The sequence below is a fragment of the Hyla sarda genome, chromosome 12 (genome assembly GCF_029499605.1).
Source record: "Hyla sarda isolate aHylSar1 chromosome 12, aHylSar1.hap1, whole genome shotgun sequence".
NCBI classification, from domain to species: domain Eukaryota; kingdom Metazoa; phylum Chordata; class Amphibia; order Anura; family Hylidae; genus Hyla; species Hyla sarda.
This window is the reverse complement of record NC_079200.1, coordinates 26,634,231-26,649,653: the sequence shown is the minus strand read 5'-3', so window position 1 is coordinate 26,649,653 and position 15,423 is coordinate 26,634,231.

Sequence of the window (15,423 nt, the reverse complement as noted above, 5' to 3'; positions counted from 1 at the left end):
TAACCTCTTCACCGATGAATGGGAGGGGTTACGTATATGCTGCATTAGCTGAGTACCACTGACAGATAAATGACTATTGGAGGGAGAGAAACTAATGGATGAAATGCTGAGGGATCCACTCTCTGTATATCATCCCGTGCTGACCTGATGGACCCTTTTATTGCTAGTAAACAAGCAGACGTCTGCTATGTTCATAGTGTTTGGACCTACACCTAGAACCATGAATTAGGGATGGTAGAGTCTGCTCTATATAGGAGGGATATCGCCCACTTATCCCCATAGCAGAATCTTGTAGAATATTTTAGCATCACTTGGACCATTCCATTTAGAAGGCAAGATTCCTTCAATCTGTCACTGGCTCCATACAGGAGACCAATGGGGAGATTTATCAAAACCTGTCCAGAGGAAAAGTTACCCAGTTGCCCATAGCAACCAATCAGATCGCTTCTTTTATTTTTAACAAGGCCTCTGGAAAATGAAAGAAGCGATCCGATTGGTTGCTATGGGCAACTTGGCAACTTTTCCTCTGCACAGGTTTTGATAAATCTCCCCCAATATTTTATTTTTACTTTTAGGCTATGGTCACACAGCGGACTCTTTGTGGAATGTCTGCTTGAATGATTTCCAGCAGAGATTTCAGATACAGTGGGCACTGGTAGAAAATGTCAGCACTAGGACCGCTCGAAAATGTGCCGTCTCCATAGGCTACAATGCATTTCCAAGTGAATTTTGCGGAAAGAATTCCATCACGTACACGGTGCAGCAGAATCCCTTTGAAAACAATGGGACTCTGCTGCAACGGAGTATTCAAGCAAAATGTTTCCTCTGGATTTCGATCAGAAATTCTGCCGTGTTAATATAGCCTGTGTAGATTTTATGCTGTGCATTTTGCTGTGCTCAATTATACTAGAAGAATACATGACTATAAATAGATAATTAGACATAGCATAAAATCCACATCTTATACGTTACATGTATATATACCCTAAACGTGTCTTTATTAAAGGGATTCTCCACTGCTAGAAAACTTATCTCCTATCCAAAGGATAGGGGATAAGATGTCTGATCACGGGGGTCACGCTGCTGGTGCACCCCGCGATCTCCTGCAGTACCTGGTGTTGTAAACAAACGCCAGGTCCCTGCGGCAGTGGTCATTACATCTTGACCACGCCCCCTTGTGACGCCACGCAACGCCCCTCCATTCATGTCTATCGGGGGGTCGTGTCGGCCAATACGCCCCCTCCCACAGACATGAATGGAAGGGGCGTGGCCGTGACGTCTCGATCACGGCCTCCGGGTCCGAGCATTCTGAACAAAATGTTCAGAATGCTGGAGCACCGGAGTACCCCTTTAATGTATGATGTTTTTCTGCACTATATATGTATTTTGTTCTGGTTTACAGGTGTGGTAAGGTAATCACCAGTAATAATAAAAACCCTACAAGAAGATGTAGGTAAGCCCGCACATTATAAACGCAGCACCAATACCAAACAAAAAATGTGCACAAAACAATTCACATGAAGACAAATAGATCTTTATTAAACATAATTACACAATAAAAACATTACAATTTAAAAAGCACCAGGACACATACTGAAGGCTAGTACGGAAGCTGAGCACACGAACACTGGGTGCAGGATACGACAAAATACATATAAATACAAAGTTATCATGGAACTCCAATAAAGTGCATGGTATAATCAAACCAGCCGGAAGTGTAGAAGAAGGAATACCATTAGATAACATATATAAATTATATCGACAGCCTGCAAAAAATAAACCATACATAATGCCAGACCATACCTACCAAACCCCAACGACTAACTCAAGGCTTTCTCAGGGGGCGAGGTTAGGTATCAACTATTCTGGGCTGTCAACCACCAGAAAGATGCAGGTACAGGCATAAGCCCTAAGGGGGCCTGCTACTAGCAAATAGACATGGTGGAGGTGCTGGTCTGCCACACCATCACCATCACAACATGTAGGGTCTGGAGAGAATACCTAACTGGGACAGTGGGCCCAGATATCACCCAAGTTGTTTTGGACAGAATATTAGAGTTGGGCCATAATGGGACCTAGTAGCAGCAGTAGTGAGACGACTGAGCACTTCATTGATGGTAAACTATGTGCGGGTATATAGTGTGAGTGTGCATATATTATGTGCATGTATATGTACATATAGTGTTATGCATATACTGTGTGCTAGTGTGAGTGCATGTGGTGTGAGTGTGCATATAGTTTGTGCAAGTATATGTACATATAGTGTTAGTGAGTGCATATAGTGTGAGTGTGCATATTGTATGTGCAACTGTGTGTGCATATCATGTGAGTATGGATTTATAAGTGTATATTTAATCTTTGTGAATAAATGGGTGTGTACATGTATACTTTTGGCACGCTAAGTAACATAAATAAATAACTAAATCAGACCCTAGCTGTTCAATCCCTCACCTCTCCAAACCCCATAACCCATTATGCAGAAGATAGGTGGAAAGGTAGATAGATAGATATGAGATAGATAGATAGATAGATATGAAATAGATAATATGATGACTCTCTCTTGCAGATAGGTGCGGTTGCAGTATAGAGTGAAGGAAACAGGACTTTTGAACTCAAAGTTCAGTGTTTTATTCACACTTGGCAAACAGTCTTTAAATGCAGAACAAAGGAAAAGGTAACAAAAGTCCACCTGTACTTCTTATGTGTTTGTTCACACCTGAGTCCATGCCATGCGGCATCAAGCAAGTCTTTTCCAAGTCTCCAGGCAGTCTGCTGACCAGCTTCCAAACTCTCAGGGAAAAACTCCACGCTCAGCTCTCTCTGGCAGTGTGAGCTGCAACTAGCAAATGTCCCTCAGCTGGTAAGGCAGCCTAGCTTTAAGGCCAACTAAAGATGGCCTGGATTGTGGGGAATGGTCCCCACCCAACACTTGACCATTCCCAACACTTGACCAGTCTGCATCACAGCACAGACACTGAATAAATACCGGCTCTTACTTCACCAAGGCCAGGAGCCTTGGTGACACATATCGCCCATCAACCACCATGCCCTTCACCTTCTCACAATAGATATGAGATAGATAGATATGAGATAGACAGATGATAGATAGATAGAATCATTAATTTGACCTGGGGCCAGACTTGTACAATTGAATCATGCTGGCATTGTGTGCGTTAATGTGACTTTGTTGTCCCTCCGTTATGCAGCACAATTATAGAAGCCAGATAGAAGATTAATGGGCTTGTGGATATATAGGCAGGTAATGGTCTCTGATAGTTAATGAAAAGCTCTATAACAACAGAAAGCTACAATTATGGTGAGAGTAGCTCTAGTGTAATGTGTATGCCATGATGCTACATATCATCCACATTCTTGGCAGAAAATAACTTGTCATTCTATGCATGTACTTATAATTGTATTGCAATATTTTCCCATGGTACCTCTCATATGCATCTACCAGATTTCAAGAAGTGCACATCTCATCCAGGGAAAGCTAGGTGTGATATGGAAAAGTTGGTTTACAGTCCTGGATTTTTATAAAATAACTGGCAGGTTGGTAGTGGGGCCAATCATACCCTTAAAGTTTTTTTTTGTTTGGGCCCAATTAGCACAGCTGTTGGAGGCTGCTCAGTACTGGGCTTGCAAAAAAGGGTGTAACTCTGCAGGAGAGGCATATGGAAACCTCTATGGGACAGATAGACTGTGTGAGATAACACATCTTGATATATATTATTTTGCTTGGGTGACTGGTAGAAGTCACTGGTAGAGATGAGCGAATTTTTGAATAATTCGATTCAGCCGATTTGACAAATTTTCCGTAAAAAATTGGTTTAGTTCCAATTTACTTGCGGCAAATCTCTATTAAAAACGTCTATTTCTGGCCTACAGAGAGCCTCAATAGGGGTGTAGAACACTTTGTCTTGCTGTAACATGCATATGGAGTGTGCTGGTTTAGTAAAATAAAACTGTTATTGAGTATGACATGCAAATTACAGGCGTCGCTATTAGAATCATTGTCGCAGAGCGGCACAATGACAGAGCCTGGTGGTGGCATCAGTGTGAGGAGACCATATAGTGGCTGAATGACACAGCATCGAGGTGGCAGCAGCATGAGGAGACCATTTAGTGGCTGAATCACACATCGTGGAGGTGGCAGCAGAATGAGCAGACCATATAGTGGCTGAATGACCCAGCCTGGAGTTGGCAACAGCCTGACGAGACCATGGGGACTCACAATTGAAAAGATTAAAGATATTTTTTAACATTTAAATTGAAAATTTCAAATAGATGAACCTAAAAAGTTTTAATTAATGTGCCAGCAGCACGAGGAGACAAAATGGCGGTACAGTGACACAGCCTGGAGGTGGCGGAAGCATGAGGAGACCATATAGTGGCTGAATGACACAGCCTGGAGTTGGCGGCAGCATGAGGAGACCATATAGTGGCTGAATGACACAGCCTGGAGTTGGCGGCAGCACAAGGAGACCATATAGTGGCTGAATGACACAGCCAGGAGCTGGCATGAAGAGAACATATGGTGGCAGATTGAGACCACCTGGAGGTGGCATCAGCATGAGGAGAACATAAGGTGGCAGAATGAAACAGCCTGGAGGTGGCATCAGCATGAGGAGAACATATGGTGGCAAAATGAGACAGCCTGGAGGTGGCATCAGCAGCATCAGGAGTCCTGAAAGTGACCCAGTGACATAATGGGGCGGTGGGTGGCAATACCAGTACCCGGTGAAGAAGGTGGGTGAAAAAAGGAGAACTTGGAATCAGATGTGTGGCATCAGGCGGGTGGCAGGATCAGAATAGTAGCTGAGGCAGGTAGGCAGAAGAAAATGGTCTCTTTTGTAAAAGTGTTTGTGTGCACAAGTAAGTAATGAGGATTTGCATTACGTAAAACGTAACTTTTAATAATATTCTTAGGATAAAATATATGTACCCAAAATTTTTTTGAAATTTGCCACCCAAACCACCAAGTATTGATGTGATGCAAAGACCTCTAAAAGGTGGAAGGGAACAATGCATGGTCCATTGTAACCGGTGGGGGTAAAAACTTAACCTGTAAGGCCCTACTCTCGCATTATTAATTCCCTTCTTGGCAAGTGTTACTCGCCCTAAAAAGGACGGCCCCATACAGGAACCTCTCCCTATTTCCACCTACAAACACTGCCATTTCACAGGGTTTTAAGGTGGGAATAAGGAGAGGTTCCTGTGTTAGGCCTCTGCCACTCCTCTGTGCACGTCCTGGCACTTCTCTGCCTGACATACTTAGTGCATATATGAGGGGAGGACAATACGCTCCACTACGCTTAAAACAGTATTTGTCTACAACACCAGCAGGTGTGTACTTTTGGCTGGCCTTTCACAGTAACTAGGCCCTTAAGACTTTAACAGGAACAAAATGGTACACCACCTATGTAAGCACAGGTTACACTTAATAGAGGACAATACGCTCTGCTACTCAACCAGTATTAGGCACTAATAGCAGGTGATTATGGCTTTTAGTGCACTTCTCACCCTAACTGTCTGGCTACTATTAGCTTTTCAGTTGTTGTACACACCAGTGCTGCAGCACATAATCGCTGTGTACTACACCAAAAATTGCACTCTCTCTCTCTCAATCTCTCTCCCTTCCCTTTCAGTGCTTATAGGCTGGATTTGGGCTTGAGGTGAATCGCTGGTGTAAAAAGGATTTTCTGTGCAACACACACTGCTCTATGTCCCTCTCTCTCTCTCTCTGCAATAAAAGGCTGATGTGAGTGGCTGCAAGATGACTGCCGATTATATAGGGCTGTGACATCACAGGGGTGGCTGACTGCTGATAGGCTGCATGCTACATGTGATTCAGGGTCATCCCACCTACCCTTCCCAGCATTCCTTGCCCTATGTCCTGACATGTGGAGCTGCCATCTTAGATGCCCTGGAGCCTGGACTGCACTAAATGGAGTTTATTGAAGCGATTTGCCCGATCAAATCGCAACATTGCGGAGTGAATTTTTCTTGAAATTCGTAACAAATTCGGATTCATCAGATTCGATTCGCTCATCCCTAGTCAGCGATATAGATAGGAAAAATCTTGTTAGTTAGGACATTTTTAAGTGACTGGTACACTTACATTTTTGCATTTTTTTCCCATTGATCTTTCTTAAAAATGATGCTTACATTTGCTCATACATCCTCTAAAGTTTGTTGTATGATCTCTACTTTCTTTCTATGCTTGCACACAGCCTATATGATTCTCCCCGGCAGACTTATTTGTGCTCTCCTCTCTCTCTCCAGCCTGTGTAAGGAGCTGTCCTCTAAGGTATCTCTTCTTCCCGTCTACTATCTGTGCTTTTCCTACAAATCCATTCCTAGGGGAGACTCTGTTCCCCATTCTGTAGATTGCGGGGTTCCCAGCAGTCGCCCCCCTGTGTTCAGATAGTTATCCTCTATCTTAAAGGGGTACTCCGCCCCTGGCATCTTATCCCCTATGCAAAGGATAGGGGATAAGATGTTAGATCGCCGCTGCGGCACCCCGCCATCATTACTGCACAGAGCGAGTTCACTCCATGCGTAATGACAGGCCATACAGGGGATGGAGAAGCGTGACGTCATGGCTCCGCCCCTCATGACATCACAGCCCGTCCCCTTAATACAAGTCTATGGCAGGGGGCCACGCCCCCTCCCATAGACTTGTATTCACGGGGGCGGGCCGTGACGTCACGAGGGGAGGAGCCATGATGCAACGATGCTCCGGCCCCTGTATCGCCCGTCATTACGTGCAGAGCGATCTCGCTCTGCGCAGTAATGATAACGGGGTGCTGCAGCAGCAATCCCCAGGGTCCCCAGCAGCGGGACCCCGGCGATCTGACATCTTATCCCCTATCCTTTGGATAGGGGATAAGATGTCTAGGGGCTTTAAGGATAGAGACTAACTTGCATTCTCCTTCAACTTTCTGTGAAGGGTAGGACATTTCTAATGAAGACTATTTGGAAAGTCGCTTCATTTTGCATTTACAAAACACATCAACAATGGAAAAAAATTTGTGAAAAGGTGTCCATAGCCTTTTAAGACTTAGCCATCCAGTATACACCTGTGTTTATGGCCATGTGTAAAAGTTAGCTGAGTGTATTCTTATCAAGGGGGTTCAGGGTGATGTCATACGACTGCCTTGATGGAAAAGGATGGAGGCATTTGGTACTGGTTCAGATCACTTTGAATCTGACTGGTTTTGACAAGGGCTTAACTTGGGTAATGCCAATCGTGTTATTTTTGACATATCTATTATGACATTTAAGGTAATAACTTTGAATTGAATCTGCACCTATAGGACAATATTTCTGTGTGGTGAAGAATATTTCATATATATCATTAAAATTATGCTTGCATGTGTGCCCATTGTTAACCCCTTAAAGAGGTACTCCACTGGAAAACTTATTTTATTTATTTATTTATTTATTTATTTTTATCAACTGGTGCCATAAAGTTAAACAGATTTGTAAATTACTTCTATTTAAAATTTTAAATCCTTCCAGTACTTATCAGCTGCTGTATGTTGCAGAGTAAGTTCTTTTCTTTTTGAATTTCCTTTCTGTCTGACCACAGTGCTCTCTGCTGACACCTCTGTCCATTTTAGGAACTGTGGATAGAGAGAGAAGAAAAAAAGAGAGGGCAGCGCCTCGTGTAATCCTGCGAGCTTCAGTGAAAGGGGAGGGTCTAGTATATGGACTCTCACCTGCTGAACCTCTTGACATTTGGCATATCACCCCAGCTATTGGGGTATCAATGGAACTGCAGGCCGTAGGAGCTTGACTGGGTTTAGCAAGCCCATAGCAAAGCAAGACGTGTTTCGGGTCCCTGCGTACCCTTTCTCAATTGCAGATATATAAGACAACTTACTGGGGCTGTTTTATACATAAAAAAAGACCGCCAACTTAGGAGGCGAGGTTGGTCCGTTAGTCATATACATTAAAAAAGGCATAAATCAAACAACAATTATTATACATAAAGTGCATCAATTATAAAAGGCATTATATGCACTTTATGTATAATAATTGTTGTTTGATTTATGCCTTTTTTAATGTATATGACTAACGGACCAACCACGCCTCCTAAGTTGGCGGTCTTTTTTTATCTATAAAACAGCCCCAGTAAGTTGTCTTATATATCTGCAATTGAGAAAGGGTATGCAGGGACCCGAAACGCGTCTTGCTTTGCTATGGGCTTGCTAAACCGATTTTATTAATAAATATGGTTTTTTAAGCGAATTACCAGAAGTTCATGTTTTTGTTGGAACAGCGCCACCTTGGAGTTTTTTCTTTCTTTTATTTCATTTTAGGAACTGTCCAGAGTAGGAGCAAATCCTCATAGCAAACCTATCCTGCTCTGGACAGTTCCTTCAATGAGAGGTGTCAGCAGAGAGCACTGTGGTCAGACAGAAAGGAAATTCAAGAAGAAACGAACGTCCTCTGTAGTATACAGCAGCTGATAAGCACTGGAAGGATTAGGATTTGTAAGTAATTTACAAATCTGTATAACTTTCTGGCACCACCAGTTGGTTAAAAAAAAAAAAAGTTTTCCAGGGGAGTACCCCTTTAAGGATGCAGCCAATTTTCTTTTTGCGTTCCTTTGTTTTTTTTCAACCCTTCCTTTTTTATCCACTGAGCCATATGAGGATGAGAAGCGCATATAGCGTGAAACGGACTGTACCGAGTTTCTTGCATAAATAATAGTGGTGAGTGCTGCCTTCACTTGTCTTCACTTCACCTGAGTCCCTTCATCCTGACAAACAATGTTATACGCAGTCATGCACATCTCCGCACTATGGATCTTTGTAAGATCACCAAATATCATACACAGCACCCACTAAGCCGACAAGGAATTACACTAATCCACAGTATTACATTCTGCCTAAACCCAACACTTAACAACCAAGCGACAGGATGATGCATATTCCAGATTCATTAAAGGAGTTCTACTGGACTAGATAACTATGGTCTACTTAGCAGAGAACTTCCATAGAGATCCATGTATGCGTTCATACTCTTTAGATTAACTGTGTGGTTCCCAAAGTGTTTTCATGCTAGGGATCCCCAAACCACTTATAGACCTCACGGAGGACCCCCAGACCTGTCAGTATAAATAATGTACGGTATATGGGGAGAAAGAGGCCCAGATTTACTAAAACTATTTAATTATTAGATGGACAATCTTCAAATGCATCAGACGGATTGGTCAACTTATTCTCTACACAGGTATTGATAAATCTCCCTCATAGTAAGTGTGGAGATTATTATGTTATGTTGCAAATTGTTCCACAATTCTGGTGCATTTACATTAGTAAGTTTGGGCCACTGTTTAAAGTGTAACTATCATCAACAAAAACGTTTTATATAACGTAGATAATACCATTATACTGTATGTATATTTGTAATATACATTGGTAAAAAAAAAAATGTATATTATTGTCCCTGCAGCTATTGTCTGTGTTTCTCTATGAGGAGTCCAAGCAGGGCTCTATACACTGAGGACGAGCAGGGCTCTGTACACTGAGGACAAGCAGGGCTCTGTGCACTGAGGACAAGCAGGGCTCTGTACACTGAGGACGAGCAGGGCTCTGTGCACTGAGGACGAGCAGTGTTCTGTACACTGAGGACAAGCAGGGCTCTGTACACTGAAGACAAGCAGGGCTCTGTACACTGAGGACAAGCGGGGCTCTGTACACTGAGGACAAGCTGGGTTCTGTACACTGAGGACAAGCGGGGCTCTGTGCACTGAGGACAAGCGGGGCTCTGTACACTGAGGACAAGCAGGGCTCTGTACACTGAGGACAAGCATGGCTCTATACACTGAGGACAAGCATGGCTCTATACACTGAGGACAAGCAGGGCTCTGTACACTGTGGACAAGCAGGGCTCTGTACACTGAGGACAAGCAGGGCTCTGTACACTGAGGACAAGCAGGGCTTTGTACACTGAGGACAAGCAGGGCTCTGTACACTGAGGACAAGCAGGGCTCTGTGCACTGAGAACAAGCAGGGCTCTGTACACTGAGGACAAGCAGGGCTCTGTACACTGACAAGCAGGGCTCTGTACACTGACAAGCAGGGCTCTGTACACTGTGGACAAGCAGGGCTCTGTACACTGAGGACAAGCAGGGCTCTGTACACTGAGGACAAGCAGGGCTCTGTACACTGAGGACAAGCAGGGCTCTGTACACTGTGGACAAGCGGGGCTCTGTACACTGAGGACAAGCTGGGTTCTGTACACTGAGGACAAGCGGGGCTCTGTGCACTGAGGACAAGCGGGGCTCTGTACACTGAGGACAAGCAGGGTTCTGTACACTGAGGACAAGCATGGCTCTATACACTGAGGACAAGCAGGGCTCTGTACACTGTGGACAAGCAGGGCTCTGTACACTGAGGACAAGCAGGGCTCTGTACACTGAGGACAAGCAGGGCTCTGTACACTGAGGACAAGCAGGGCTCTGTACACTGAGGACAAGCAGGGCTCTGTGCACTGAGAACAAGCAGGGCTCTGTACACTTAGGACAAGCAGGGCTCTGTACACTGACAAGCAGGGCTCTGTACACTGAGGACAAGCAGGGCTCTGTACACTGAGGACAAGCAGGGCTCTGTACACTGAGGACAAGCAGGGCTCTGTACACTGAGGACAAGCAGGGCTCTGTACACTGTGGACAAGCAGGGCTCTGTACACTGAGGACAAGCAGGGCTCTGTACACTGAGGACAAGCAGGGCTCTGTACACTGTGGACAAGCAGGGCTCTGTACACTGAGGACAAGCAGGGCTCTGTGCAGTGAGGCGGCTCTGTGACATGCTATGGGCTCACACATGAGTATGATTGACAAGCCAAGAGGCCGCACACAGATCCCTGCTTGTCCTGTCCTCACTTCCTGTATTTGGACTCCTCATAGAGACACACAGGCAATAGTTGCAGGGACAGCACTTTTTCACTCATAAATATACAAATTTTTTTAACCAATGTATATTACAAATATACATATAATTGTATTATCTACATTATATAAAAAGTTTTTGTTGACGACAGGTACACTTTAAAGATTGACAGTGGCTGTCGTGGCGTATTTCAGTCCTCAAAAATAAGGCTGCTGACCAATTTTTTTTCCGAGATGTGGGTTTATTGTGAGTTCTTTTTTTGTGTGTGTTCAAGGCTGTGTTCACAAGGCTGAAAATTTGCGGAATGTCCACCTGGAAAACGCGGGCAGACATTCCGCAACTTTGCATGTTCTACCAGCGCTTGGACTGCTTGGAAATGCGCTGTCTCCATAGATGGCAATGCATTTCCGTGCAGAATGCACTGAAAAACGAACATGTTCATTGTTTCTGCGGATGCCGAAATAGGGATTTCCAGGGCAGATGTTTCCACCACGGAATTTCAACCATGTGTACAGTGCAGTGGAATACTTCCACAGAATTCCACTTGGAAATTTCACCATGTGAACATAGCCTTGAAGGGGTACTAGACATCTTATCTCCTATACAAAGGATAGGGGATAAGATGTCTGAGCGCGGGGGTCCTGCCGCTGGGGACCCTCAAGATCTCCCTGCTGCACCCAGCGTTCGTTTAGAGTGTGGGGTGCAGTGCCGGAGGCTTGTGATGTCAATGCAAGTCTATGGGAGGGGGCGTGACACATCGAGGGGCGTGGCCGTAATGTAACAAGCGGGGTGTGGCCATGATGTCACGTCACGAGCCTCCACCCCGCATCACAAGTCATCCGGTATGCACTCATGGCAGGGAGAAGGCACCAGTGAGGGCCCTGATGGCTAGTTATCCCATTCCCGGGGGCTTTTAAAACCATGATTTCTCTGAAACATTTCAGAATAAATCAACATTTGCAGTAAAGGAAAAAAATGCTGATTTTTAAAGAGGTCAGACATTTCTTGGCTACCAGGTTTGATCCAGGAGGGATTTTGTCCCGGTCCTCTTTGCAGATCTTCTCCAAGTCATTAAGGTTTCGAGGTTGACATTTGGCAACTTAAACCTCCATCTCCCTCTACAGATATTAATGGAATTAAGGTCTGAATACTGGCTTGGCAACTCCAGGACCTTAATGTGCTTCTTCTTGAGCCACTGAGCCACGTGTTTTAGGTTAGTGTCATGCTGAAATACCTATCCACGACCCATTTTCAATACCCTGGCTGAGAGAAGGAGCTTCTAACCCAAGATCCTGAAGGTACATGACCCCATCTATCGTCCCTTTGATATGGTAAAGTTGCCCAGTCCTCTTAGCAGAAAAACCCCCCCAAAGCATAATGTTTCCACCTCCATGTTTAATTGTGGGAATTGTGTTCTTGGGGTCATAGGCAGCATTCCTCCTCCTCCAAACACAGTGAGCTGAGTTGATGCAAAACAGCTGGATTTTGGTCTCATTTGACCAAAACACTTTCACTCAGTTCTCCTCTTAATCATTAAATGGGCACTGTAATTAAAAAATGTTTTTAATATGTTGTCGCTTTTAATAAATTAATTATACTTAAATATACTTCTTCAAAAAAAAAAAAATATATATATATATATATATATAAGCAAAAGTCCCACTAGACCTTTAGTGCAATCAATGCTATATAACCGCCTCATAGCGGGTCTAGGCATAATAATAACCTCCTATCATTAGGAGGGCTCTATATATAAGATTTTATCCCAAAAAGAATAGAGCTACAACAATCTCTAAAAAATTGCCAAATTGTATTGTACATCATAGAAAACATGAGACACACAAAGACACACCAATAAAAACTTATGGTGGAGTATATAACATATATAAATACAAGTGCTAGTATTGCACATGGACCATTGAAATAATTGTTGTAGACCCAGAGCTGAATATATCTCTAAGGGAAACAACCTCCCATCTAATAGTAACCTACTTAGAGTCCAAGCTGCAGTGTGTGCATATATGTTACGCCGAGCGCTCCGGGTCCCTGCTCCTCCCCGGAGCGCTCGCGGCGTTCTCCTTTCTGCAGCGCCCCGGTCAGACACGCTGACCGGGAGCGCTGCACTGTCATTCACGATGGGGATGCGATTCGCATAGCGGGACGCGCCCGCTCGCGAATCGCATCCCAAGCCACTTACCCGTCCCGCTCCCCAGCTGTCATGTTCTGGCGCGCACGGATCCGCTCTCTAGGGCGCGCGCGCGCCAGCTCTCTAAGATTTAAAGGGCCAGTGCACCAGTGATTGGTGCCTGGCCCAATCAGTCTAATTGGCTTCCACCTGCTCCCTGTGTATATTACCTCACTTCCCCTGCACTTCCTCGCCGGATCTTGTTGCCTTGTGCCAGAGAAAGCGTTAGTGTTGTCCAAAGCCTGTGTTCCAGATCTTCTGCTATCCTCATTGACTACGAACCTTCCCGCCTGCCCCGACCTTCTACTACGTCTGACCTTGCCTCTGTCTAGTCCTTCTGTCTCACGCCTTCTCAGCAGTCAGCGAGGTTGAGCCATTGCCGGTGGATACGACCTGGTTACTACCGCCGCAGCAAGACCATCCCGCTTTGCGGCGGGCTCTGGTGAAAACCAGTAGCAACCCTAGAACCGGTCCACCGACACGGTCCACGCCAATCCCTCGCTGACACAGTGGATCCACATCCAGCTAGCCGAATCATAACAGTAGGTCCGGCCATGGATCCCGCTGAGGTGCCGCTGCCAAGTCTCGCTGACCTATCCACGGTGGTCGCCCAGCAATCGCAGCAAATTGCCCAACAAGGACAGCAGCTGTCGCAGTTGACCGCCACGTTACAGCAACTTCTGCCACTGCTACAGCAGCAACCATCTCCTCCGCCAGCTCCTGCACCTCCTCCGCAGCGAGTGGCCACTCCTAGCCTCCGCTTGTCCCTGCCGGACAAATTTGATGGGGACTCTAGACTCTGCCGTGGCTTCTTGTCTCAATGTTCCCTACATATGGAGATGTTGTCGGACCAGTTTCCTACAGAACGGTCTAAGGTGGCGTTCGTAGTGAGTCTTCTGTCTGGAAAGGCTTTGTCTTGGGCCACACCGCTCTGGGACCGCAATGATCCTGCCACAGCCACACTCCAGTCCTTCTTCGCTGAAGTCCGTAGTGTCTTCGAGGAACCAGCCCGAGCTTCTTCTGCCGAAACTGCCCTGCTGAACCTGGTCCAGGGTAATTCTTCAGTAGGCGAGTACGCCATCCAATTTCGTACTCTCGCCTCCGAATTATCTTGGAATAACGAGGCTCTCTGTGCGACCTTTAAAAAAGGCCTATCCAGTAACATCAAGGATGTGCTGGCCGCACGAGAGATTCCTGCCTACCTGCAAGAACTTATCCATTTGGCCACCCGTATTGACATGTGTTTTTCTGAAAGACACCAGGAGCTCCGCCAGGAAAAAGACCTTGATCTCTGGGCACCTCTCTCACAGTATTCTTTGCAATCTACCCCTGTGCCTCCCGCCAAGGAGGCTATGCAAGTGGATCGGTCTCGTCTGACCCATGAAGAGAGGACTCGCCGTAGGGATAAAAATTTATGTCTGTACTGCGCCAGTACTGAACATTTCTTGGTGGATTGCCCTATTCGTTCTCCACGTCTGGGAAACGCACGCACCCAGCTCACGTGGTTGTGGTGTCTCTTGGTACAAAGTCTGCTTCTCCACGTCTCACTGTGCCCGTGCGGATTTCTCCTTCTGCCAACTCCTCCTTCTCAGCTGTGGCCTGCTTGGACTCTGGTGCTTCTGGAAATTTTATTCTGGCCTGTTTGGTGAATAGGTTCTGCATCCCGGTGACCCGTCTCGTCAAGCCGCTCTACATTTCTTCGGTCAACGGAGTGAAGTTGGACTGCACTGTGCGTTACCGCACAGAGCCCTTGCTTATGAGCATTGGACTGCATTTCTAGAAAATTGAATTTTTTGTCCTTCCCAACTGCACCTCTGAAGTCCTCCTCGATCTGCCATGGCTCCAGCATCATTCTCCCACCCTTGACTGGACCACCGGGGAGATCAAGAATTGGGGTCCTGCTTGCCGCAAGAAATGCCTCACGTCTGCTTCCAGTCCCGTCTGTCGGTCCTCAGCGTCTCCTCCTGTGCCTGGTCTCCCCAAGGCCTATCAGGACTGTGCAGTGCCTCCTCATAGCCCCCGTCCTGGTGACACTCTGCCCCGTGACAAGCTTCACCCTCTGCCCCCCATTCCCATTCCTTCTGAACTACCCAGGACTTTTTTTTGTTCCAGAAGGAAACTCAAGAGGTGCCCCCTATGTTCTTTTCTCAGTTAAAGGGACAAGGAGACAAAGAGAGGGGGAGACCTAAGGGGGGGGGGGGGGTACTGTTACGCCGAGCCCTCCGGGTCCCTGCTCCTCCCCGGAGCACTCGCGGCGTTCTCCTTTCTGCAGCGCCCTGGTCAGACCCGCTGACCGGGAGCGCTGCACTGTCATTCACGATGGGGATGCGATTC